At 35.5% G+C, this 13,256-nt stretch overlaps 1 protein-coding gene across 8 annotated transcripts in view; it reads right to left on the reverse strand.

Annotated features, from left to right (window-relative positions):
• RPS6KA3 (ribosomal protein S6 kinase A3) overlaps positions 1 to 13,256 on the reverse strand; it is a 116,749-nt gene that overhangs the window by 88,793 nt on the left and 14,700 nt on the right. The window contains exons 2-3 of one of the 8 annotated variants that reach the window (XM_054471559.2): positions 2,440 to 2,533; positions 1,424 to 1,460 (exon numbers count right to left, since the gene is read on the reverse strand). The exons of 4 other annotated variants lie outside the window; for them this stretch is intronic. The gene's annotated coding sequence lies outside the window, so the exon portion shown is untranslated. Of the gene's footprint in view, positions 1 to 1,423; positions 1,525 to 2,439; positions 2,534 to 13,256 lie in introns of all 8 variants that reach the window. 3 more of the 8 variants (XM_054471558.2, XM_063660542.1, XM_054471560.2) reach the window with 3 other exon arrangements.

Genomic DNA, 13,256 nt, shown 5'->3' on the forward strand with positions numbered 1-13,256 from the left:
TGGGTAAGTTATTTAACATTTTGAGCCTCAGTTTCTTCACTCACAAGATGCACATAGTATCTCTCTCACAGGGATGTTGTAATTAAAAAGATCCACCAAGAGACAGTCTATGTTCAGTAAATGTTACTTTTCCTCTCTTTTGCCTCAATTGACTGTGTAACATTACATTTCTACAGGTAACTTCTAAAGATGTAATGCAATGAAGAAGTATAGGAGAGTGTTGAAACACCTGTTCCATCATTCACTACAGTCAATTTTCCACTAAGCAGGGTGGAAGAGATCATTTATGTATGTGCTATATTTTTATACAATGTAGCTAGAGAATGAGTATGGACAAAAAATAGTTTAAAAGTGAGGCAAATGTATTTATCCTCTCTCATCCCACCATAATGCCTTCCAGCCAAAAAATTTCAGAGCCTGGCAGATTGTATATATGCAAATGTGATGTGAAATACTGGAAAAGGTTAGGAAATGCTAATCATGCTTTACTTTGTTAGCCTGAAATGTGTATAAAGTCACACATTAGATAACCTACAATATGGGTCTCATCAGAACAAATCAGATAAAGGAGACTGTTCCCTTGACTTTCAGCAGGAATTGTTTTCAATGTTGTAAAAAATTATCACCTAAGATCATCTTCCAGGCTTAAAGAGAAAGAACAATTCCAATCAGTATTTCTGAATCAAGGTTTCAGGAACTCTAGAGTATTCCTAAATATTTTATGGAAAATTCTGAGGTTAAAAATATTTTATTAATTTAAAAACTTTCATTTTAAGCAACTTTATTAAGCAGATTGCTTTGTTGTAATGGCATGATACAACAATGTACTTTTCCAGGCTGCTGTTTGATACCTCTGAAAATATATAATTAGTTAAAAAATACTTTGATTTCAGTAGGAGATCATCATGTATAAGTATGCTAGGACCAAAAGATGATCTGTGACTGATAAAATGCTACCTTGAACTCAGCAGGGTATATCATCTACTGACATTCTCCTACCTAGAAATGAAATGGACGTACAGACATTAAGAGAAGAATCTTCAGAGAGAGTAACAGTCTGAAATAACAGGAAGGGAAGAGGAAAAGAAAAGATCCAGAGCCCTAGTATATTAATATGGAGACCCAGGTTGTAGGAATGAGCAAGGACCATACTTTTTTTTTTTTTAATACCACCCTCAGGTTTTCACAAGTATATCTACCTTCCAAACTCCCTGATATCAGCAGTGGTTTTCCTGTCCAAAAGCTTACACAATAGGAATTCCATCATGAAGGTGCTGAGCATGAGGCATTAGAAACCTCTCTCAAACTTTGGTTAAGATACCATCAAATTGTTCAGAATCCAAAGAATCTTCTATGCAATCACATTGAAACAATAAGAAACAAGCACTTTATATTCTTAATAAGGAATGTATATAATCCTTACCAATGTGACAGGATTAAGAATCAGCTCCTCATTTATCCTAAGGAAATATCAGAGATGTGCATAAAGACTTATGTACAGTGATATTCATCATACTCATTATACTGAAAAATAGAAAACAATCTAAATGACCAACAAGGGACTGGTTAAATAAATCATAATACATCTATTCATATGTAGGAATACTATGCAATGGTTAAAATCAGGGCCTCAAAGAAAATTTAATGATGCAAAAAATATGCTTGCAATATATTAAATTAAAAAGGATACAAATATATAGTATGACCCAATTTTGCATCCCCTCCTCCCAACATGTGTGCATGTAACTGGCAAAACATATATAAAATCTTATCAGTCGTTACCTGGGTCATAGGATTTTCTTCTTTGTAATGTATTTTCAAAGTTATATGCACTTATTATGTATTAATTTTATAAAGAGAAAAACAATACATGTAATTAGAAAAATCAGTTTATTTCTAGTTAAGGTGCCCTTATGCCTGCTTTACTATTCCTCTAGCTACTTAAGGTCTGTTAGTACCCAACACTGTTCTATTTTCTAGATGAGGGTAGGAATGACCTCTGGTTATATTTACATTTTTATGTTTAAGAGGACACTTTCAGAAACTTTTTTTTTCCTGGTCCTGTGGTTGTGGCCAAGTTTCAGGCCGGGATCCACCTCATGTTTTTTGAAGTGTTACCGTCTAAGGGGGATTCTGCTTATGAAACAAGAGTATGTTGAGATAAGAATAAATAAATGAAAACATAGTAGCCAAAATTAAATCTGCATTGTGAATAGCAAGTATTAGAATTGACACTACAGAAAACGAAATCCATGCCACAGAGGACAAACTTGAGTAAATGAGAAAAAAAAAAAAAAAAGAAAGAAAAGATTTAAAGAAACTATGGAAGACAGACATAGAAATAATCTATGAATAACAGATGTTCCTAAAGAAAAAAAAAACAGGCAGTTTAATCAATCAAAAGTATAAGAAAACTTTCCAGTTCTGAAAAAAAAATACCTGAGACTGGAGACTGAGAAGGTTCAACAGAGATCATCAACACCAAGACATGTCCTGGCAAATGTTTTTAAATTTCAAGGATAAAGATATAATCCTACAAGCATACAAGCAGAAAAAAATAGGTTATTTCAAAGGAACTGAAATCAGACTGACCTCAGATTTCTCCTCTGCAACAATAAAATGCCAGAAGACAATGAAGTAATCACTTACAGAGAATTGAAAAGGAAAAGTTATGATCTAAGAATTTTATACCTCATCCTAGTTTTTCATGTTCAAAGGTCACAGGAAATTATTCTTAGATCTGCAAAGTCAAATTTTCACCATCCTGGTAGTTTTTTTTTAAAAAATAAATTGTTCAAAGGTACATCCTAGACCATCAAAAGAGAATAAGAGATAAAGAATATTGAGGTAGGAAAGAATTGGTGAAGTATACTGACACCAACCTAATATCTAGAAATAACTGAGTAAAATAGTTAATCCCACTAAAAGAAAAGGGTTCAATAGTGAAGAATAATTGATAAGTATATAAACAATATAAAAGAAAAAACACTTCAGAAAGTTCAAAGTAGGATTTGTAACGTCAGGTTAAATTAATGTGAACTCAAAATAAAAGAGGTAGTGGGAGAAGCCAAGATTCTAAATTCTCTTTCCTAGAAGGATATTTTAAAACCATTAGTTTTAGTAGTTATCCAGTAAATACAAATTTTGGAATGTTTTGAAAAACCATACAGTAACCAAGAATAGATATTACAGTTCGAATCACTAAAGATAATAACTGGCAGAGACTGTTAATAATACTTTATGCAGGCATCACATTCAACTCTAAGAACATGAGTCAGGTATAATTATTTCTATTTTATAGTTGAGGAAACCAAGGCTCAGCAAAGTTAATTACTGAATGGCAGAAGCAGGATTCAAACCCAGATCTTTTTAGCTCCATAATTCATTCTTCTATATTTCATAAGCTCCTCAAACAAAACAATTTATATGGAAGAAGAAAAAAAACCTCACAAGAATAAAAAATGTAAAATAACATGACGGAAACCATTCCAAAAGTAATAATGTAAGAAGTGTAAAGTTTAAAGTGTTTAATTACACAAGGAAGTGGCTTACTGGATATTAGATGTTATTAAAGAATTACTGATGTTTTATGAGTGATGATAGTAAGGTCCTTATGAATTTTAAAAGTCTATCTTTTAAGAAGTATAAATGCAAATGTTTATCGGAGGGTGGCTGGTGGAATGAGAAGAGGAAACAGAAATGGAACAAGATTGGCCATGAGTTTGATAATCCTTGAGGCTGGGTTATGGGAATATGTTGGTTCATTACACTAGTCTCTCCAGTCTGGTATGTGTTTGAAATGTTTGATAATCATAACTTTAATAATCAGGTTATATTTTTTAAAAAGTAAACCAACAACTATTTACTACTTTAAAGAGAAACCCAAACCAAACAGATAAGTATAAAAAAAAAAATAAAACAAGCGTTTATAACATTAATACCAAAAATAAAATGTAAGGCAAAAACCTTAAGCTGAGTAAAAAAGTCATTTTATTTGGATTAAAGATATAATCAATATTGAATACACACAGTAAAAATGATTGCTATCACTTACTGAGCTCTTACCACACACCAGGCAAATGCTAAGGACTGTTATCTTTGATGCTTCTTAACAACTCTGTGAGGTATTATCACCAGTTTACAAATGAGGAAATTAAGCCAAGATAGGTATGTCAATCTTTCTAAGCACTGGATCCCCAGTCCCCTAGCAAAATGCCTGGCACACACAGTAGGTGTTCAATAAATATTTGTTGAATACATGAGAAAGTCTAATATACTGCCTAAGGCTAATAAGTAGAGCTGAAATTCAAACCCAAATCTAATTCTAAAACCCCTACTCTTTTGTTTTTTGTTTTGAGATGGAATCTGGATCTGTCACCCAGGTTGGAGTGCAGTGGCACAATCTCGGCTCACTGCAACCTCTGCCTCCCGGGTTCAAGGGATTCTCCTGTCTCAGTCTCCTGAGTAACTGGGACTACTGGTGCGTGCCACCACATCCAGCTAATTTTTGTATTTTTTTTTTCTTTTAGTAGAGACTGGGTTTCACCATGTTGGTCAGGCTGGTCTCGAACTCCTCACCTCAAGTGATCCACCCATCTCGGCCTCCCAAAGTGTTGGGATTACAAGCATGAGCCACCACACCTGGCCCTAAAACCCCTACTCTTAATCACATAAAAATCTTTTAATAATATTCCATAGTAAGAGTGCAGAGGTTTATTTCCTTCTATGTATTTTCTACAATTGGCATGTCTCACTTTTTAAGCAAAAAAGTCATTAAAAACAGTAAATGCATAATAGTATTGAACATTTAACCATAACTAAACCAACCACAAAACACAAAAACAGATGCTTTGGAGAATATAACATAAACTAAACGGAAAGAAGATGGATGGGAAAATTTTAGTGCACTAATATCAACTAGCATAATAAATAAGGACAAAGCATTTGAAATAATTTATATTAGAACAGGTAGATACTGAATTTTATAAGGTAAAAAGAATATGGGTTGTTTTCAACTTTTAAGTTTCTATGAAAAGTTATAAAAACTGACCATGTCACCTAGGATGGAGTGCAGTGGTGCAATCTTGGCTCACTGCAGCTTCAAACTCCTGGCCTCACGCAATCCTCCCACCTCAGCCTCCGAAAAGTGCTAGGATTACAGGCCAGTTTAAAATTCTTAACGGCAGGAATTACACAGGTCACATTTTCTGATTACAATAAAATATTAAATAAGGAAATAAAGCACTCACTCGGAAATTAATATTCTTCTAAATAACTACTGGGTCAAGGAAATAAGTAACAGCTATCATTTATTCATTGCCTATTTTGTTCAAACTACAGTGCTACCTGTGTTACACATATTCTCTCACTGAATCCCAATTAATAATTAAAAATCATCCATGAGGTAAGTTATTACATATAGTAGAGAAGAAAAAAAGTTAGGTTGAGATTTTAATAACTTGTCCAAGATCATAGAGCTATTAAATTTGCAGATAAGATAATTAAATTCAAGTTCAAATACAAAGCTCCTACTACTTACATATAAATGCTGTTATACTGCTGTTAGAATTCACGTACAAGCATCTAGCTATGCTCATTTTTCTCCATTCATAAAATAGTTTTGTAATAAAAGTAGAGAAAGCTAGAGTTCTTCAGCACAACATGTTCTGAAAGTATTTATTTGTTAAATATACTATTCTAGGAAGGTTATGGTTCATTTTTCTATCATTGAGCAGATAAAATACTTCAAATTACATAATCTCCTAAAAGGGATTGCTTTAAATATATCATTTTTATTAGGAATGAAAAATGAAAGAAAACATAAAAATTAGGTAAACAAAATAGGGAATATAAGGAAAACATGACTTGCCACTACATTTATTTCTAAAAACTGGTGTATCCTTGGAAAAGTTGCTTTTTTCTGGTATTTATCTGTAATCCATAAGAGTTCTATGGAATCTTGGCCAGCATGGATTTGAAAGTCTGCCACTAACTGTGGGCAAGCCCCCAAGCCTCTTTAAGTTGTGGTTGCTTCATCCATAAATATGTGACTATCCAGGAGCTCTCCCAGCTTGAAAGTTTTACGATCTTCTATAAAACTTTAAGGATTAAAGTTATTTAAAATTTTGGGGGGTTTTCGTACCCAAGGAAGTTACTGATTCTATGTTTAAAGCTGTTTTTAACGTTACTTCTAAGCATAACTTTTTCTCCCACTTCTGCATTCAGAATAGTTTTATCTATACCTGTCAATGGTGCTTTTGTTCCCCAATGTAAACGTAGATAATGCCAAAGAACTCACTGTACGAATGTTGTCAACTAAAAGAAAAAAACACAATATTGGTTTTTGTGCAGATTAAGGGAACTTAAAGCAATTTTATAATTTCCACAATCTGATCTATTATTTTACTAGAGAAAATTAGTAAAGCATCAATTAAAAAAATTGAGATCTACTCCTAATCCTATTCCTGCTTCTCCAATACCTTCAAACCCTCTTAGTACACAATGGAATTGGTAATATTTTCCAATCTGCCTGATGATCAAAATTACCTATGGTTCCTGTTAAAGATATATTACCTGGACCTATCTCAGCCCAACACTGAATCAGAATTCCCAGAAGCCCCATTGTTAAGTATATTATTTTTTAAACAGGCACCTTAGAGGATGCCTGTGATTACACAAGACTGGGAGGCCAGGCGCGGTGGCTCACACCTGTAATCCCAGCACCTTGGGAGGCCGAGGCAGGTGGATCATGAGGTCAGGAGTTCGAGACCAGCCTGGTCAACATGGTGAAACCCCGTCTCTACTAAAAACACAAAAATTAGCCAGGCGTGCTGGTGCACGCTTGTAATCCCAGCTACTCAGGAGGCTGAGGCAGAACAATCACTTTAATCTGGGAGGCGGAGGCTGCAGTGAGCCGAGATCGCGTCATTGCACTCCAGCATGGGCAATGGCACGACTCCATCTCGGAAAAGGAGAAAAAAAAAAAAAAAAAGGGAAATCCCAATGTAAAGATCATGAGCTCTGGAGCCTGATACATCAAGTTTCAAAGCCTGGCTTTGTTCTTTATTATAGGTGTGACTTTGGGTAAGTGACTTAATACGAATCTCAGTTTTCTAATCCATAAAATTTGGATCCTAATTATGCTGGAGGTTGTGGTACAGTTCAGTATGCCCAACCACACTGGGTGTTTAGGAGGTGTCAGCTTCTCTTTCCTCCTGCTCATCTTGTCAGGGGAAACGACAATTACTATTATTTGAGGGGATTTTGAAGAGCCCTTTGCCCTAATGGGTCCACTTCCACTTCTAGGGCTAAAAATCTGAGTTCTGGATAACCCTTTAAGATATTACTTGGGTTGGCTAATTCAGGAGTCCTACAAACAAGTTAAATGATTTATTCTGGTTTCCAGAGGTTTAATGAAGCCCTCCTTCCAAAATAGATACACCATTATGCTGGGCTTCAAAGTCCAAGCTTTTATTTGCTGTGACTGTGGCAAAAATCATTTAAACCTCTGTTTCCCCATCTGTAAGACAAACGATGCTAAATGTCTACTGAACTAATAAACATTATTGATAACATAACTATTAATTAACACTTAAACATATATATTCTTACAAACACCTTTATGTACAAAAAGATAGCGTTAATAAGTTACAAGGAAAACGATACAATGGTACTTGCTCAAATACACAATAAATCAGAACCTGTTTAACAGAATTCTTGTTTGTGTAATATCAACTGCATCTCAATACAAAGTGTTTTAGGCATGTTTTTAGGTGAATTGACTTAGGAAGAAACAATCCAAATGATCCACTCTAATTAAAATATGTATATATATATTTAAAACTCACCCTAGGTTTAAACATAACCTAGTAGCAAAGCCGTCAAAACTAATTTCTGAAAAGATAACCACAAATGTAGTTTCTAATTAGAGTTCCATGATTAATTCTACATGCATATTTATTAAGCATAAATAAAGAGTATTAATAGGAATGCTTTACTAGGCTGGGAGCAGTGGCTCATGCCTGAAATCCCAGCACTTTGGACAGGTGGATCGCTTGAGGCCAGGAGTTCAAGACCAGCCTGGCTAACATGGTGAAACTCTGTCTCTACCAAAAAATACAAAAATTAGCTGGGCGTGGTGGCACATGTACTCGAGTAGTCCCAGGTACTCAAAGGATTAGGCAGGAAAATCACTTGAGCCCGGGAGGCAGAGGTTGCAGTGAGCTGAGATCGCGCCTCTATCTCAAAAAAAAAAAAAAAAAAAAAAAAAAAAAAAAGAGAACACTTTACTAAACATTGTTAAGTTTTAACTGCTCACATAAGCTATAACTTAGAGAAACCTAAGGAAATTTTTAAAAACGAAAAATCTGAGTCCGGGCGCGGTGGCTCACGCCTGTAATCCCAGCACTTTGGGAGGCCGAGGCGGGTGGATCACGAGGTCAGGAGATCGAGACCATCCTGGCTAACACGGTGAAACCCCGTCTCTACTAAAAACACAAAAAAATTAGCCAGGCGTGGCAGTGGGTGCCTGTAGTCCCAGCTACTTGGGAGGCTGAGGCAGGAGAATGGCATGAACCCGGGAGGTGGAGCTTGCAGCGAGCCGAGCTTGCGCCACTGCACTCCAGCCTGGGCGACAGAGCGAGACTCCGTCTCAAAAGAAAAAAAAAAAAAGAAAAATCTGAGAATATTTATTCAAAACAAAGGAAAAGTTACCCTCAAATCTTAAAAAAAATAAAAAACGAAAAAACCTTCAAATCCTATTGAAAGTAATTTAAATTACATTAAAGAATCATCGCTTTTTTTCTCATTTTTTCTAATTGTTCTTTAATGCAATTCAGTAATTTTCTTCATTTAAGTCTTGTCCTTTGCTTGTTATGTTTATTTCTAGGCATTCAACATTTTTGTTGCTATTATGAATGAGATCTTTTTTCCATTATAGTTTCTCTTTATGGCTCATAAACAGGAAAGCTGTTTGATTTCTGAATACATTTTGTGTAATATCACCTTAGTAGACTATCATTTGTTTTAATAAACCTTTTTAGTGGATTTCCTTAGGTTATCTAAGTGGATAATTATATCATATATGAATAATCTTTTATCTTTTTGAATACTCTTTGATTTTCTTATTTAATTGCATTAGCAAGCTCTTCTAGAAGGTAAAACAGAAGTGAAAATAGCAGGCATAGTTTTAATGAGAATGCCTACAATATGTCCCTATGAAGCATGATGCTGGTTATTGGTTTAAGACAATTTTTTTAAGTGTTAAGGACATAACCTTTTATTCCTATTAGTAAAATTACTGGGAATAAGTTTTTAATTGAGAATAGACACCTTAATGCTTTTTAAATTTTTTTTTTTTATTTTTTGAGACAGAGTCTCGCTCTGTCGCCCAGGCTGGAGTGCAGTGGCGTGATCTCTGCTCACTGCAAGCTCCACCTCCCGGGTTCACGCCATTCTCCTGCCTCAGCCTCCTCCCAAGTAGCTGGGACTACAGGCGCCCTCCACCATGCCCAGCTAATTTTTTGTATAAATTTTTTTTCTTACATTTTATTTAGAAATGATCAAATGATCATAAAGTCACAGGAAGTTGCAAAAATAATATAGAGAGGTCCCATACACTTTTAACCTACTTCACCCCAGTGGTAACATCTTATATCACTTCCTGTCAAAGCCAGGATATTGCAACTGGTACAATCACAGATCCTACTTAGATTTCACTGGCTTTACAGGTATGTAGCTGTGTTTTCTAGGCCATTTGATCACATGTGTGGGTCTCTATATCCACCACTACAGTAAAGATACCGAACAGTTTATTGCCACCAGGATCCCTCATGTGGCCCCTTTATGACCCCACTTCCCTCCCCTTTTCCTAATTCCTGACAATCAGTAATCTTTTCTCCATTGCGATAATTCTGTCATTTTAAGAATGTCATATAAATCATATAGCATGTAACCTTTTTTTTCACTCAGCATAAATCCCTTGAGATTCATCCAAGCTGTTGTGTGTATTGACAATTCATTCCTTTTTAGTTAGCGAGTAGTATTATTCCATGATGTGGATGTGCTAGATTATTTGACCATTTACCCATTCAAGGACATCTGGTTTCTAATTTTTGGATAGTACAAATAAAGCTGCTATGAACACCTGTGCACAGACTTTTACGTGGATGTAAGTTTTCATTTCTCTGTGGTGAATGTCCAGGAGTACAACTGCTGGATCATATAGCAAGTATATGTTTATTAATAAATGGCCAAACTATTTTCCTGAGGGGCTGTATCATTTTATGCCCTCACCAGCAATATATGAGTGATCTAGTTTGTTTGCATCCTCGCCATTTATTATTGTCACTATTTTTTATTTTGGCTGTTCTAATAGGTATGTAGTGATATCTCATCATGTTTTTTCACTTCCCTGATAGTTAACCATGCTGAACATCTTTTCATATGCTTATCTGCTGTTCACCTTTGGTGAAGTGTCTGTTCACTTCTTTTGTCTATTTTTTGCCTGGATTGCTTGTCTTTGTTATTGCTGAGTTTTGAGAGTTCTTTGAATATTGTAGATACAAGTCCGGTCTCACTTACAGGTTCATACCCTTCACAGAGTCTTTTTCATAGATAAAAGGTTTTGAATTTTCAGGAGTTCAATTTATTGTTTTCTTCTTTTATAGAATTTGCTTTTGGTCTCAGGTTTAAATGCTTCATTTAGCCCACAGTCCTGAAGATCTTCTCCTATGTCTAAATTCTAAAAGTTTTCTAGTTTTACATTCAAATTCACGATCCATTTTAAATTAACTTTTACACAGTATGAGATTTGGGTTGAGACTTATTGTTTTACCTATAGATGTGCAATAGCTCCATGCACCATTGTTGAAAAGGCTATTTATCCTTCCTCTATCAAACTGCTTTTGTAACTTTGACAAAAATCAGTTGGCTGTACTTACATGGGTCTATTTCTTGTTCTCCTTCTTATTCCACTGATCTATGTGTGTATCCCCTTGCCAATACTACAGTATTTTGAGTACTGGATATAGTAAGTCTTAAAATCATTTGGAATGATTCCTCCCATTTTATTTTTAGAGACAGGGTCTTGCTGTGTCGCCCAGGCTGGAGTGCAGTGGTGTGATCATAGCTAACTGCAGCCTTGAACTCCTGGGCTCAAGGGTTCCTCCTGCCTCAGTCTCCCAAGTACCTAGGACTATAAGTGCGTGCCACTATTCCTTGCTAATTTTTTAAAAAATTGTTTTTCTAGACACAGGGCCTTGCTGTATTGCCCAGGCTGGACTTGAACTCCTGGCCTCAAGTGATCCTCCCACCTCAGCCTCCCAAGGCGCTGGGACTACACCATTAAGTTTTATGTTAGCTATAGGTTCATTATCAAGTTGAGCAAGTCCCCCTCTATTAGGTGGCTGAGTTTTTATTATGAATGAATGTTTAACTTAGCTAAATTTTTCTCTTTCCTATAAGCCATTTTATGATCAAGAAAAAATTTGTTTTCTCCATTAATATCATGTGACTTGTCTTCTTTAACCTTTTAATATGGTAGGCTACCTTGAATGATTTTTGAATACTGTGTCTGATGTGGAATTAAAACCCACTAGGTCATGGCATACAATTCTTATATGTTGTTGGATTTGTTTTGCTAGTTTTTGTTGAGGATTCTGTGTCTATGTGCTTCAGGGATATTGACCTGTAGTTTTCTATACTATCTTTAGGTTTTGCTATCAGGATAATACTGGCCTCAAAAAATGAGTTGTAAAGTGTTCTCTATTTTCTGGAAGAGACTATGTAGAATTTATGTTATTTCTTTATTCCTGACAGTACAAGTTTCCTTCTTTTATCATTCTCTTTCAGGGTCTGCTACTCACAAATTCTCTTAGTTTTCCTGCATCCAAGACCACTCTGATTTTACCTTCATTCCTGAAGGATATTTTCACTTGGTATAGAAATCTGGGTTGACAGTACCTTCTTTCAGCACTTGAAAAATGGTGTGCCATATCCTTCTGGCATCCATAGATGTTTTGAGATGAGGTCTCACTGTGTCGCCCAGGCTGGAGTGCAGTGGTGCAAAGATGGCTCACTGGGGCCTTGACTGTCTGGGCTCAAGTGATCCTCCAGCTTCAGCCTCCCCAGTAACTGGAATTACAGGCATGTGCCACCATGCCTGGCTATTTATTTTTATTATTGTTATTATTTGTAGAAATGGGGTCTTGCCATGTTGCCCAAGCCGATCTCGAACTCCTGGGCTCAAGCAATCCTCCTGCCTTGGCCTCCCAAAGTGCTGGGATTATAGGCGTAAGCCCCCCAAAGTGCTGGGATTACAGGCATAAGTCTCCCAAAGTGCTGGGATTATAGGCATAAGCCACTGTGTCTGGCAGACGTCCATAGATTCTGATGGAAAATCTGCTGTCGCGTGAATTGTTCCCTATAGGTAACAGTTCATTTCTAACTGCTTTAAAGATTCTTTAATTTTCAAAAGTTTGATATTTTACTTTTTCAATTGTCATAAAACATAACATAAAATTCACTATCTCAACTATTTTAAGTGTGTGGTTTAGTAGTATTAAGTATATTCACATTATGCAATTAATCTTCAGAACTATCTTGCAAAATTGAAACTCTGTATCTATTAGACAATAACCACTCATTTCCAAAAGTTTGATTTTGATTTTGTCTAGGAGTGGATTACTTTGGGTTTATCTTATTTGGGATTCAGTCAGCTTCCTGAATCTGTAAGATTATGTCTTTTGCAAAATTTGGGGAAATTTCAGCCATTATTTCTTTAGGTCCAGTTTTTTTCCCTTTCTGGGACTCTGATGGCATAAATGTTAAATCTTTTGTTAATGTTCACCAGGCTCTTGAGGCTCCGTTCATTTTCCAGTTTATTTTTTCTCTATTGTTCATTTCTATTGCTTTATCTCCAATGTTATTCTTTCCTGTCATCTCCATTCTTCTATCTAGCCCATGTAGTAAGTTTATCTGTTACTGTATTTTTCAGTTCTAAAATTTCTATTTGGTTCTTCCTTATAGCTTCCATTTCTTTTCTGAGACTAATTTTTCATTTCTTTCAAGTGTGTTTGTGATTGCTCACTGAGGCACTTTTGTGATGGCTGCTTTAAAATTCTGGTCTGATAATTACAACATCTGAATTATCACAGTGATGATGTCTGTTGACTGTCTTTTCTCATTCATGTTGCGATTTTCTGGTTTTTGGTATAAGTGATTTTTTACTGTCTAATGGATATTTGGAGATTATAGGA

This window comes from Pongo pygmaeus, chromosome X, assembly GCF_028885625.2.
Source record: "Pongo pygmaeus isolate AG05252 chromosome X, NHGRI_mPonPyg2-v2.0_pri, whole genome shotgun sequence".
NCBI lineage: Eukaryota > Metazoa > Chordata > Mammalia > Primates > Hominidae > Pongo > Pongo pygmaeus.